Raw genomic sequence first — 15,002 nt, 5'->3', positions numbered from 1 at the left:
ATGAGAACAATTATGTCTTTATCAGAGCTTGGAGTGGCTGTCTGCAAAAGCAGCGCGGATACTTTGCGAAGAGCGTCAATCTTACGTGTGCAAAATATCGACCCTGTGCAAATTATTGAATGCGGGGTGTATGAGAAATTTCAATGCTGAATATTCAGCAAAAGCAAGGCCACCATTGAGTAAACAGCACGCTTCTTCTACTTGAATCCGCACTTTCTTCCAGGCTCCGCAGACAGTGTGCAAGGGAGCGTTCAAACGCATATCTTAATTTCGTCCCTCGTCCGCCGAACAACTTTATTGCGCTAAAATCACATGACACGACCACGTCGGTCTCAACACGCCCCTGTAGTGACATAAATTTGCGTCCTCGACAACTGTCTGCAACACGGCGACACTCGTATACATAAAGCTTTCACTCGACGCCCATCACATTCCACCTGCGTATGCTCCGAGTACACAGGCGAGTTAAAAGCCACAATTAGCCTTCTTGACGTCTTTCGACCGCGTCAAGCACTCCGGCTCCTTGCATCAGCGGAACCAACATCAACAGCGACAACACAACCACCTCTGGCAGGAAAAGCAGAAGTACAACAGAAGCAGAAGTACAGAAAGCAGCAGAAGTATATAACAGACGACTGAGTGTATACCGCAGGCAGAAGAGTAGAAGAGATGGTTTGCTCCAGGAAGTGATGTCTGCCGATGCCGATGTGACTGCTCTGCATCCCTTTCCTCCCCGTTGTTCAGCACGGCAGGTACATGACAGCCAGGCTCGCCGTCGGTCTAAGTTACGACTTGCCTGGTCGCGGGGGGGCTCCCAGGCAGCTGCCATCCGCGCGATGTTTTATGTCTCCATGCGAGTATATTCGACGCACATACTAGTCGCGAGCAACGGCGACACGCACACACACACACACACACACCCGTCTTTCCTCCTCTGCACTCTCTCCGACGCCGCGGTCGTTGCATGAATCGGTGGCAAAGACAGCAGCAGCAAGAGCAGCAAAGGCAGCGCGTCTGTCGAGAGAGAGACCCCTTTGTCTCGGAACTGTCGAACATGTCAGGCCGTTTCTGAGAGGCAGGAATTCGGAGCCGCCCCCGTATAGCTTGTCGCGAGCGGCTGGCGCGACCGTATACCATTTTCTTGGGAAACGCGCCGTTTAAAGATTTCGAATGTAGCATTGCGAAACCTCCCTTATTCTTTGCTCTCCTTCCTTAATCCTTTTGTTTGTTTGTTTCCTGTTTTCGTGCATACATATGTCGCCGGCGACAGTATAGTGTGTCAACCTAAATGCTCTTGTTTTCTTCTCTCTTTTTTTTTCATTTTGTTGTTCTCGTGGGAAAGTGCCCGAGAAAGTGCGCAGTGAAGCACGTTTGTTCTTGTTTCATTTGATTTCGTTTCGTCCTTTCACGGCGTCGGTCGTTGAGAGTTTGTCCACGCCATGTGCGTTCTCCGTCCGCTTGATCTTCGATGTCTACGCGAAGGGGTGATCTTAAAAGAAACTGTGCGGGCAGTTCACAGGAGTCGACACACTGACTGACAAATCTACACCGAATCGCTGCTTGAAGCCGGATTAAGCTTTGCCTTTCATCCCTGTCCGAGGTACACTTGACAAACGCTTACTGATTTCTCACAGCTTTATTGTGCGCAAATTCTACTGGTGTTCATCTTTTATTCCCTCACACCATACTCCTAAGTTGAGTGGCCAACCGGTCAATTGATCTAGTTAATCTGTCTGCCTCTCAACTCTTGTTTTCTCTCTCTCTCTGTCTCTGCAGAAGATTTCCAAGGATCATTCAGCTCCCATCGAAACTTTCTTTGTCCAAACCCTCTGTAAGTTATCCTGTAGGCCACATATTCCACTATGAGCGCCTTTGTGCGCTAGAAATCGTTCCACACCAGCGAAGATATCCGATATCCCCGAAAATCATTGCTCTTGCCGCTAATGAAGCCGAAATTATGCTACTCTTAGGAATAAATGTGCTGGAATGGCAAACACTGCAGCAGCAGCTAGGCGTTCCTTAGCCTTCACGACAGGAGCATAACGCGCACGTATGCCTTTAAAGAAAAGAAATGCGTGCTAGATTAACGACATTTATCGGCCTCTCGCAGAACTACTTTCTAGAGGCTGTGCAACGCACTTTCAGAATGTATTCCTTGGGCCCTTAAATGGCGGATTCTACAAAACAAGAGCGTGAACGCTGAAGTATTCTATGAAATTTATTTTATTCATGTTCATTTGAGGCGGGGCGGGAGGGAAGGGGGGAGTGTTAATTGCTAGAGGAGTATGTAAAAGCCAAAGTTCGCGTTTTTTATTGTAGAAAATAAAATAAAGAAATTTGGTCACTTATAATGGTGACGGCTGCTCGTTCTCACATAACGGCAATAACAAAGACAAAAAGATGGCAGACTACGATGTAATGTCACAGGTTCGGAAAATCTAGGACGGAGTTATAGCAGAAAGTAAGTGAAGCTCGTATATAGCCCTACAGACGAACTGCATGGTATATGCAAAGACAAAAGGTAAGGACACGTAGGTTGCACCGCACGCATTAGTGCTCTCCCCTTACAAAAAATTTTGGTAACATTTTATAAACCGTCTTTAGACAAATGTTACTAGAACCTATCGACATTCTATAAACCGTCTTTAGACACTGTAACAACTTCCTAGTAACCTCCTACCGACTATTGGCCACCGATATTGAATTGAAAGTATAGATATAAAATGTCGATAGAATTCTTACCGACTGCTTATTATCTTATGTCGGTAGAAAGTGTCAACTGTGAAGCGACTATTTATTGACCACCTTTATACATCCTAACAACTTGCTAGTAACATCCTGTCGACTATTCGCCACAGATAGTTGGCAGGATGTTACTAGGAAGTCGTTAGGATGTATAAAGGTGGTTAATAAATAGTCGCTTCACAGTTTTTAGGAAGTACATAAAATTTTATTCAGAGGTAATTACTTTTGCAATTATATATTGCAAAAATAAGCTTTGATTATCTCTGAATAAAATTTTTATTTGCTTGCTAAAAACTGTGCAGCGACTATTTATTAACCACCTTTATATATCCTAACGACTTGCTAGTAACATCCTGTCAACTATCTGTCTGTGGCAAATAGTGGTCGCCAAGTGGCTCGGTGTGGCATGCAACAAAAGAAGACAGGTTTAAATTTGTGCTTGAACACATCCATTTAATATCCCCGGGCTAGTAATGAGGACGAGTTCTCCAGCTGCCCTGGAAGTAGGCTGAAATGTTGCGTTGTGTAGTCTAGAAAAGAGAAGAAAAAAGGCAATATATTAGTTTTGCTACAGTGACATTGCAACACACCATGCATCTGTTTCTTAAAAGGAAGTGCACAAGAGACAAGTTTTCAACCCTGTGAGCTCTAAACATCTCCACCTGTTTTGTGCAAAGTCCTAAAATGCATGAAATGACTGAATTAGTGCATTAGAGCTGGGAGCGTGATGGATGTGCATAACACCAACAGATGCACGACACATAAACTCTATCATACCAATTGTCATCTACAAACAAAAGCTGTAAATCAACTTCAGTTTAATGAACTTCAATATTCGTATTGTGACCAGTACATGAAAGTTTTATGTGTGAATTATCTTAGGAAAGGCAAGGTGCCAGTCAGAACTGTGCTGCAGCTTTTCTTGGGCACAGGTACATAGAAGAGTTGACTTTTGTGTTGCACTTAAGAACCACGAAATGATACAAGCAACATGTAAGCAGTTGAACAGGCATTATGGACGTTCTACAGCAAGATTAGAAAATGCCTTTGCTGTGCAGACAGACATTGTCAAAGTGAGGTTGTTACTAAACATGTTAGCTTTCCACAAGACAGGATATTATATTATCAGTGCATTCATATGACCAAGGCCTCTATCACAAAAATACATATGCCAACAGTAATGACAAGTTTCTAGTTATGGTGGCAAAGCTTGCATAATATTATGCTATTATAATCAGGTTAATAGCTATTTTAGCAGGAAAGAAAGGAGTATACCCTAAGATAGCACTGAAATTGCCATGAAAGGAGTTTTGTTGAAAACTGCACAAAGAATATTAAGATGCTTCTTTGTGACACACATACCTAGTATGGTGTTGACCTTGGAATCCAACGGATCCTTCTGTGGAAGGCATTTGACAGCCGCCCAAAGAAGGACCTCCCTTCAACGTCTTCTATTGAAAAAGGAGTTTTAAGGAGGCCCTCCGCAAAGTGAAAGCCTGAGTTGTTAGCATCCAGGCACAGCCTCTTCAGCAGGCCCTTTTCAACATATACACCGTCACCGATGTCTACCTGTGAAACAATACAACAAGCAGATTCATTTTATACACGTTTGATCAAGGAATGGTTAGGAAGTAAGGTAAGGTTTGCAAAAACGGAAGTAGCTGCTTCTTGTTGATTCGGTTTAAAGAACAAAGCAGCCTTACGTATACCATACATGCATTGTACTGAGCTGTGTACTTTTACGTAAGACTAGAAAGTATTGGGAACTTCAATGCGAAAGGAAGACATGCATCTGCCTAGAACTAAGCAAATGTGTGCCACCCCTTGACACAGAGTGAGATCTCGTGCTGTTTTAGTGATTAGCAGATATTGAAAGCTTCAAGCCTCATCGAGTATTGGGCCAAGCTGTGCTCGATTAGTGACGCACAAGTGCTCGAGAACTATCAAACAAGATGCAATTGTCTTCAAATACAATTCTGACTTCCCCTTGCAGACATGCTGTTTTCAATTTACTGACTGCACATGGGTGTAAATATTTTGTCTGACAGAGTGAATAAACCACATACACAAGCAGCATTTTCATAGTTAGCATAGTCTTTAATAGGTACTGATACCTTCAATTTAGAAAGCCCTGTATATTGGGCCTCATCGAACTAATTTCATAAAAGGTTTGTCAAGGTAGAAGCATAGAACTTTAGTCATTAGAAGACAGGTGAAAGGAGTTAATTACTGCAATTATTACTGAAAATTAAGTTTTAGACAGCTCATCCCAATGAGAAATTGATGCAAGCAGTTTGTACATGCCACATAAGCATTTAGATATCAAAAATAGGGATTAGAGAGAACCTTCCTTTAGTGGTTCATTAGTGCAAGCAGCCATGCCGTCGAGGAGACATAACTTCTTTTTCTGTAGGCAGAAAGAGGCTCGAGTATTTTATTGACACATATATGTGCCCATGCATATATGTTATCTCTGTTGTAAACCTTTTTTTCATGTACATGCAAGGTGTGTTTATAACATCTCATTGTGCACAAAATTTGCATAATAATTTAAAGACCGCGATATTGTAGCGATGGTATTCCTTTTCGCTATTCGTTAGTAGGCTGACCGACGCCCCGGCCCGTGCTACGTACTGCAACTGCCGGCCGTTAGCGGTGGGCGAGAAGAGTGATATAGAATCGAGGGGTAAGTATCGCTACAAAATCGCAGTCTTTAAATTATTACGCACTGCCGTAAGAGCTGACATCTCGTTATTAAGATTTGGTTGGTCTGTTTTTCTTAAAGGCAGGCGTCTGATTGAAATGTCTAGATTAAAAATGAACCTCGTTATTGTAATATCGGCCTATATCCGCTCTGTAACATAGAAGACAAATACGCGAAGACACTCAAGAACATAAACAATACACACAGGTTCTCGCGACGCGGACCTCCAAACCGAACTATATACATACAAAAATCTTCATACAAGCTTCTATCTGCGTAAGCGTCAAACATAGCAATCGTGTGTCAACGCGCGAAGCCCATGATACATCGACGTATACATTACACATGTACTGTACTTGCGGGAATGCCTATATAGCGAATAACTTCTTGCCAGGAAACTACCGAACGAACACGAACTTTCAATGTGTTTTCATAATTGTGTGCCCATTCAGGCATAGCAATCAAGGCGGGTAGCAGAATGCAAGTACGCCGTAACATCAGAGGAAGCTTTCGTGAAATTGCTTGCTAAATGTACACAGCAACATGGCTAACATACGATAGGAAAGCGCTTTGCTCTAGCTAGTTACACAACGCTCATTACGTAAATCATAAGCTTCAAGAATGCGCGCAAGCGCCAAACTTGCTTACCTTTCAAGACTTGGCAAACGCTCCTTCGTCTAACAGGTACAGAGGCACCGACGTTTCTCTGGCGCAAGCACTGTAGAGCTTCCGATGAACTCCAGCTCCACAAAAGCACAACCTTCAACAGTCTTCCATACACTACGATTCGAAGCCCCAGTACCAGACGTTTTCACGAGAGCGCGGGCAGGCAGCTCGGCAGAACAAAGGCAGCTCGGACGGGCGCTGTACTAGGGCACTCACTGTCGACACTGGTGGATCGCTCGAAATACACGGCGAACTAATGGCGTTACACGAGTCCGAAGGGTTTGGGATGGTTACTGCACACGACAAGGAGCACATTTTGTCTAGGCACTTCTAAAATATAACTCAAATACCACCTTACTGCAAAGAGCATTCACTACAACCAACGTGGTGTGTCGACCAAACAAATACTGCCGTAGCGCCACTCTGCGGTTTTTAGAAAAATGTATCTTAAATGAAAAAAATTGCGTGTTTTTTCCTAATAACATTTGGTAGGGTCCTTTAATAGATTTGTTGGGTCCAAAAGTGTGTATATTGTACTTTGTGATACGATGTTTAAGGAAGTGTATATATAATAAAAACGAAGCGGATGTTGCCTTCAAGATTCGCAATTCCTTCAGGTGCATGCAGGTTGCAAAAGCACGGCCTTCGAGATCGGACTTTGTCACTCAAAGGAAGCCGTAGCTGGGAGGCGCACAGGCATTTAGGCCCCAATCGTTGGGTTTACAGTGCCTGGGTAGGCTTCCTTATTTATAAAGAATATACAGGGACTTAAGCCGAACCATGAGCGAGCTGTACAGACACACGCGGTACGATTCGGTGTCCGATCCGACGTGCGGCTCCGGCATGCGAAAGATTGAGCGGCGCGTAAGCTCCGCCCACATCCAGCTCTCCAGCTTGAGTTCATATCCACGTCGAGAAACGCAATATAAACAGCTCTGCACAACACTGCTTCGCTTTACGCGAACACTGTCGATAAAATTATGCCCCTGCGAGTGACAGAACACTTCACGACGGCGCGTTGTCCACTGACGGCTCCACTAAATCCAGCGATAGGGCCGGTAGGCATAGCTAGGCGGACGCTGCGGCCGACGGCGCTTGCGATCCAGCCCGAGCTCGTCGAAGAGTGCTTATTTTTGCCAAAACAATTAACACTGTATACATTAGGTCGGCCGTAATTAAATACAATTGGTTTACTCGACGCAGTCGTTGCGAAGGGCAAACGTGCAAGCGAAGCGAGCGGCCTCGCTCAGACGGTCGGTGTGTGATGTCTGCCCGCGAAATGCCCTCGCGTCGCGGCTCCGGATCTCGCCAGTAGCTTAGTGCTAGTGTACTAGGCGCTGGTTTGCATAACAGGCACACGTTCGAGATCATTTTACTGAACTGGTAACTATTTCATGTCGGAAACAAACTGCAGCAGGCAAGGAAAAAAAAAACTGCGAGAAACCGGCCAGCCAGCACCGCCTCCGTGGAGGGAACGTCAGAGAACGTCACATGCCAGCCGCGCTGTCATTGGCTGCGGCCAGACGACGGTGCAGTTGTCGGACGCGTCGGACGATGTCTGCCCGGTTTGTCGCACGCCGGACGTCCGATCCGGCGCTTCGGCACGGCAAAACACCTCGATTCGGGCTGCCGTTTCGGCGCATCGGACGCCGGTTCGGACACCCGGCGTTCGACCGTGTGTCTCTCGCTTTAGTTGGCGAACACGAGCCGATCAGCGTGCCGTCCGTGCAGCTCCGTCTGCTTGCAATAATTCATGGCCTACGGGCTTCTTTCACACCTACTGAGCACGAATTCATGATCACCGCTCATATACACGCTTCCCATGGCGCTAGCTGTCGTGTTTTCGAGAATACGTGCCCTCATCTTGAATTGGTGAGACCATATTTCCTCTTAGCGTCCGGTATTAGAAGCAATTTTTTTCTATGAACATCCTACTATCATCTGTTACTAGGAAGTTGATTAAAAATTAGGAAAACAGTAACTGTGCAAAAAAACATTTTTTTTTTAAAGCAGCCAGTCTTTGCATATTCATTTATAGTTGAGATGATGTTATCTGTTCATTTCTCACTAAATCATTTTTAACAACTTACTAGTAACCAGTGTTACTAGAAAGTTGATTGAAAATTGAGGAAATTTACACCTGTGCATGAAACAAGACTGTCTTGCACCAGCCATGTTCACTGAATAATTATAACCTTATTTAATAATATTCATGCATGTTTTGTAACTTGGGTTATGTACTTTAAGAACATAATTATTTTTATTGACTTCCTATTGAATGGTGTTTCTAAAAAGTTAAAATAGTGTGTCTTAACTTTCTAGTAACTTTCTTTTTACATACTGAAGTTAGAAAAGAAGTAACCAACTTTCTTTTGACAAACGTTACTAAAAAGTAAAAGTCAATAGGATGTTACTAAAGTTGATAGGAAGTTGATAAAAGTTCTAAAGAAAGTAAGGAAGCATTTTTGTATGGGTCTCCTGACACGTATGCGCGTACAGTGAGTTCTGAACGCACACACGAGACTGCGATGCGGTCCGAGACGAACAGGCGTACAGATGAAGACGAAGACCCACAGACAACGTAACGCACGAACAGAGACGCAGCAATGGAAAACCGGGCTTCATCACACAAGGCGCCTGCCTCTGCATGAATACCACGCGCATTTCACACAACAAGCGCGCTAATGCTTGCGAATGTATGCGAATGAAGCGCACATAAGTACAATGGAAGTGGGTTGCGTTTGCATAACTGTACCTAATGCAGTACCTACAGAACACGTTTAACATTCCGGTTTATTCAAATAACTGTCCAAGTTCGTCCTGCGGCGTTTCGCTGTGCCGTTTTTGATGGCCAAGAGGCAAACATTTTTACGAGCGTGAAAATGCCGGTCTTGAAACTCCCACACGAACCTTTCTCGTATTTCGCTCAATCTGGACCAAAAAAGGAAAGGAAAAGAGTACTAAAAACTCGCTCGGTTCACTTTACCGTTCGTATAGAATGAAATGTAGTATTTGTTACGCTTAAACGCTGAACGAGACCAGAGCAGACAAAATCTGTGACGTCATGGTGAGCTAGTGCGATAACTTCAACACGGCGTCGCCAGTTGTCTCTTAGTTTTTGCTTCTCCTCCGGGTCCACTTTCCGAGTCTCCTATCACTCAGAGAGCGGGCTTTCATTTGTCTTTTGCTTTTATTGGGGAAATCGCACTTACTAATACAGTTTAACTTGATAACTTGATACAGACTGCGCGTATAAACGGAAATCTAAGTAACAGGAGAAACTGTTTCATTAATACAAGGGTTCGTGTAAGCAAACAACACAAAAACCAAGACGGGCCCATTTAACTGAAGGGCCTCGAGTGCTTTTAATGCAGTTAACGAGAGAGAGAGACAGAGGAGAGAGATAGGCATAGTTATTTACGTGTTCACAACTATGTCCGAAAGCTTTCCCAGGGATTCCGCAAAGCCCCCTGCGTTCAAAATAGTGCAGTGTTGACTTTCAACTGCATCTCATTGCGTCTGGCCCGAAAGAATAACGCGCCCTGAAACACAACATCTGGGTTATTATCGCAATAGAATAGTAGCCTTATCTTCGACGGTCTACCCACGGCAGGTGACACTTCGTGTAATTCTTCCTCACATTCGAGCACTGCTGCTCCTGTTTCATACGGGACATCACGGCCGTATGATGCAATTCGTTTCGGCTCCAGTTTTGTTTCAGCCGGGGCTCGTCGCAGTAAAAGAGGCTTTCCGTTTAACCGACGTTGTGCCTTTGGGCGCGGCCAACCCAAGTCGGCACGCTCGTTCCGTTAAACCGGAATTTCCGTTTAAGCGAGTTTCGTTTATCCGGCATCCCCTATACATTTCTCTGCACTGGTGGTGGCTCCTTAAAAAAAACTGATCCCTTCATCACGCCTGCAGCCGCGAGCGCGAATCACACAATGCAAATCGTTTCGTCTCAGTTTGCGCGCGTACACTGTTGTGCATACGCACAGTACTTAAACGTTCACTTCGCTCTCGAGATATGCAACGCGAGTTTAAAAATGACGCTCGGGGTATCATCGCGGCGATAAAGGCTTTGCTCGAGAACCGACACGCGCCTACCCGCGTGTTCATTTTTCTCCGCCGTACTGAAGAGGGAATACGCCAGCGAAAAAAAAATAAACTCATCTCTGCGAGAACCGGGATAAAGTTTACGTTTATCTCGCCGTCTCCCTCCTTCCCTCGTGTGCGGGAGCGCGGATGAAAAATGGTGACCGCGTTGTATACATTCACCTCGGGCTATATAACTCCGCCAGGAGCGCGCTCGGCCCGCCGTTGGGTTCGCGTAATATATGAATTTCACTTTGGCGCTTGGCGACTGTGTGCACCGCGTACGTATAAATACGTTGCCTCCGCGACGCGTGGCATTCGAATTTCAATTTATCTTTGTCTTTGCAAATCTATAGCTATATATGGTAGAGATCGCTTGCGCTTTCGGTGGAGCCATGGTGTCTCTCTCGCAAACCGAATCGTTCCGGACTGCCACACTGACGTATGGATCAACACGCATATGTATCTTCGATCAGGAGAGAAGGAAAATTAAAGAATGGCTGATGGTAGTGAGTAGCGTCATTACTAGCCTTGTATGGCATTTAACGCGTCGCATGCGTACAAGCAAAGTAAAGACTGTACGGTATGTACCGCGTGCGTCTGCAAATACTTTCTCGAATAGATTTGAAAGAAATGTGGGATTCCGGGTGCGAATAGTAGCATTTACTGATTATACGCTTCGTAAAAGTTCTGATGTTCGCGCTATAAATGCCAGTGTGATCTTTAATTAACAAATGTCCCCTAAATAGCATTTTTAAGTAACTTTATGGGCCATGTCCTATCATGCAGTATTGAATCGAGGCTAGTGCTCGAAGCATAACCGTTTGCTGGGTGTCGTGCAAATGAAACGCGAATTGGCCTGTTTTTGAGGCAGTTTTTGGGTACGTATATACCGTTCAAGCATAACACGAAATGCAAACGCGCTTCACTTCTTTTAAAGTCGGGTAAGGTTCGCTGGAAGATTGAGTCACCGATATAACTGCTTTTGTTTGCATTGCTCTACACACCGACTCACCGCTACGCTTCTCAAAAGCCAACTGCAATGAAAGGTTGCAGTGCGCAAGCAATATTTGTCGTTATAGTGTGGGCGCAGAGAAGTTCCGGCACGAGAAATTGCGCGCTAAATGCAACCAGGTGCATCACAAATAAGCCGAAAAGAAAAGTTACGATTGTTATTTTTTTTTGTTTCGTACGGAAACTGGAAAAAGAGTCGCATTGCCGGCCGTATACGTTAGAGCGTCGCCGGAAGTAACCCAGAACCGAGACTCGACCTGACCTGAGCGGACTGCTCGCCGCTTCACGCGCGTATAGTTTCTTCACCTGCATGCGGCGCTGCACTTTCGAGACGTCCCCGCAAAAAATATATTCGAAAAAAAAAATGTCATCGAAACAGGTTCCAGCGTGCAGCGTGTGAATCTGAGGACGACGTCATGTCTGCCTTATCGTGCAGCTTTGCGGCACACGGGTAACGGTATCTGTCGTCTCCTGCCGAGTAAATCTGAAACTTGTTAATTTGAAAACGAATGTTTGCTGCTCGGCTACGACGGAGGCCAGAAGAATTCAACCAGCTGTCGTGGCAAGATTAGCGTTTACGCGTTTGCTGCGGTTACGGCAGAATGCCTATAGGGCTTTGGAGCAATAACTTTTGCGACGCCTATACTAATCGCATGTAAACATTATTGAGCTCGAGTGAGATTTCGTTAAATTTGAGTTTTACAGGAAAATTTTTTGGCAAATGTGCAGGCCATCTGCGGTGTCCTCTGCATGTCTTGACACAGTCTCGGCGTGATCTGTCGACGTTGCCTTGCGCGGGTTACGGTAAAAGAGAGGCAATTGCATATAACAATGCTGCCTCCGAGAATGCCAGCTGTCCAGTCTCGGAGGACAATAATAAAGAAAGTAAGTCTTAGATATCCTGAGCCCCCAGAATTTATACATTTCCCGTAATTTTTTAGTCACGTAAACACTGAAAATTTATGTTATACTTTCCCGCCAGCGTCACGTCATCGTAAACCACGCAAGGTTTTATTCGTGCAGCTGTACTTGTATTTGAAAAAGAAGAAAAAGAAAGAAAAAAGAGAACACAGTGGCAGAACAGTGCGCCTTCCGAAGTAAGAATTATACAAGGTACTGAAGTTGTTTATTTCATTTATTTACGTTTTGAGCTGGAGGCAAACGAACTTGCGGCGGATATATACGGACATCGCGGTTCCGCCGCGCAATAAAACGCATAACTCCGTCAGCTCCCCTACAAGTTCGACGAGAACGGATCACGTATATTCTGGAAGCTCCCATCACTATCACAGATATTTCACGTGCCTGAGAAATAAGCCCCACGCGGCATCTGGGCTGGAAACGATCGGCTCAATAAATTTAAATGTCCGCCATCGAAGCGATCGTATTTCACAAGCGCCAAGCGCCGTCATAAAACAAACAGACACGCAAAAAAAAAAAAAAAAGTTGCGAGTCGCTTTTCGGCGTCCTCTTGGAAGACGTTCACGTTTAAGAGTTCAGAGAGATGTACCCCTCCTCCCTGCGTTATATGGCAGTGCGAGAGATATAGAGGCAGTATGTACACCACACCAACTTTGAAGAAACGTAGTCGCCGTATGTACTAAGGAGATCGCGATAATGATTTTGATATTATCCCATCGTTATCATTGTTTCCACAACGGGTTAACGGACTTTTTTCTTTTTTTAACTCGAGAAGAACCGGTGTGGCTTTATTGTTCGTGAATTTGCTGTAAGCACAAGGCCCATGAGTAGCATATATCGTTTTGGGGATATTGAGAGACTTGTTAGCGGTGACAGCAGTCAGCGCAATTTCTTTCTTTTGCGTTGCTTATTTGCGAAGCTTATTTTATTAGCTGCGAAGGTTGTGCGCTCAAAGTGCAGAACAGAGATATTGCTTCGTCAGTTAATTTGTCAGGTGTATTTTTGGAGCCATTAGCCTCTTTTGCGTAATTTGCTCGTGCCATTTTTGCGGGTGCGATGATACTCGAGAGCACCCTTCTGTGTCACTGCCTGTCCTCTGTGACTAAACGACGCACTTGTCTAGCGAAACTCAACCTGCTAGACGACAGAGCGCTCTCCGAAGATCCTCGGGCCTATGCGTTCTTGCGTGCAAAATGCCGCAAAAGGCCTTCTGCGTTTCTTGAAAAACACTGGACTGTATGAATGCTTGTAACGGGGGAGATTCCTCTGCGACTGACTATGAATGACTGACTATTATTTTTCTTTTCTCTCTTTATATATCTGTTATTTCTTTTCCTCCCTCCCCAGGTGTAGGGTAGCCAACCGGGCATCTCCTTGGTTAACCTCCCTACCTTTCCCTCTTCGTTTGTCTCTGTCTCTCTCTTGCTCGTATGCCGCGTGCACGGTGACGCGTACATGCAAAACGAAAATCTGGGGGGGGGGGGGGGGGAGGGGATTCAAAAACTGAGCTCGGGATTAACACGCCTCCAGATAACCACACACACGCAGCCGGGGCCAATTTCTTCATTACGTGCCGTCGGGCGCCACCACATAGCAAGCTCGATGTCAGTGTCCGGTCGGCGTCCTTTTGCAGCGTACACAGATAAAAAGGGCCTTGGGTACCCCGCTCTGCAGGGTTGCAGGAAGAACGCGCGCAGCAGCGCCGGTCAGCTGACCGTCACTCGATCGCCGACTCGCTGCAAAACCGGCGACGCACAAAACACGCCGCCGATGCCGCCGCCGCATGCTTCCAAAGGGGGCCAGGAAACGGCCGACGCCGCCGTATACAAGTCCCTGCTGCCTCGGCAAGAGGCTGAACATCGTGCGCGGGTGAGAGCAGCAACAGCGGGCGGCCTTCGGCTGTTCCGTAACTCGGGCGTTGGTTATTTACGACCCCCGGACGGCGGCGGGCGACAGAGACGTCGGTGGCAGCGGTACGCGCAGAGCGGCGGCCAATTCCACTTGCCGCTGTACAGCCGAGCGCGAGGCTGGAGCGTGTTCTGTGCGCGGCCGGACGTGGGGAGCAACAGTATACACTATAGCGCCGTAGACGATACGGCAGTGGCCGGCGCCTTGAGTCGCTCGCGGCGCAAGTAGGAGACGCGTTGCACAGCTTTATGCGTGGAAACGAAGAAAAAAGAAAAAGAAAGCTATAGGTCCGAAAGGCTTCGTGCCTTGATGCGGCGCCGCAGGGCTACGGAGTCGCTTTAATGTAGACAAAATCTCGCGTATCATTCGGCACGCTGGGTCGCGGAGTAAATATTCCTCTTTTTTTTTTTTTTTTACCCCCTCGGGACGTCGACGTCGTTTAATATTTGGTTTACTCCGCATGCCTTAGAGACATCGAGATAACAGACATTGCAGCTACTCCATTTCTAAGTGGTATGCAGCTTGACGAAATAACCGAAGTAATCGACGTCTTACCGCGCGGTTCTTGGAATCGAACACAATAGGAAAACCATTTGCCAGATTTCTATCTTTTATTTCTTTATTTTTTCTTCCTTTATTTTTGTGGGCGACTGCTGGTCTGGGACGTGGAATGGTATTTAGGTGAAGGTGGGGTGGTTGTAGGCCGATCTTGCATATGTCTAAACAAGACAATAGTTTTATGAAAATTTTGTAGACTAGCTAACTCTTGTAGAACATGTAGACTAAGTGACCGACAGCGGCTGAAGAAGGGAAGTCTCGGCATATGTAGAGCCAACGTTTCGGCAAAGGGACTCGCGTTCGTGGAATCCTCCGTCTTCAATCGATCGTCAATCCAAACACTTGACGCTGTTTCGCCGGAGAAAACGAACGATTGCGTTTTGCGTGGCGGTAC

The 15,002-nt window shown here is 45.8% G+C and overlaps 1 long non-coding RNA gene across 1 annotated transcript; it reads right to left on the bottom strand.

Moving 5' to 3' along the window:
* Positions 1 to 3,177: 3,177 nt before the first annotated feature.
* Positions 3,178 to 6,587, bottom strand: LOC126522796 (uncharacterized). Its single transcript, XR_007597533.3, has 3 exons — positions 6,098 to 6,587; positions 4,108 to 4,314; positions 3,178 to 3,275 (listed from the first exon to the last, which is right to left on the bottom strand). It is a non-coding gene; the product is annotated as an uncharacterized lncRNA (long non-coding RNA).
* Positions 6,588 to 15,002: the final 8,415 nt, after the last annotated feature.

The sequence above is a fragment of the Dermacentor andersoni genome, chromosome 6 (assembly GCF_023375885.2).
Source record: "Dermacentor andersoni chromosome 6, qqDerAnde1_hic_scaffold, whole genome shotgun sequence".
In the NCBI taxonomy this organism is placed as follows: Eukaryota; Metazoa; Arthropoda; class Arachnida; order Ixodida; family Ixodidae; genus Dermacentor; species Dermacentor andersoni.
Note: the sequence above shows the minus strand (reverse complement) of the source record. Positions and strands in the feature narration are given on the sequence as shown.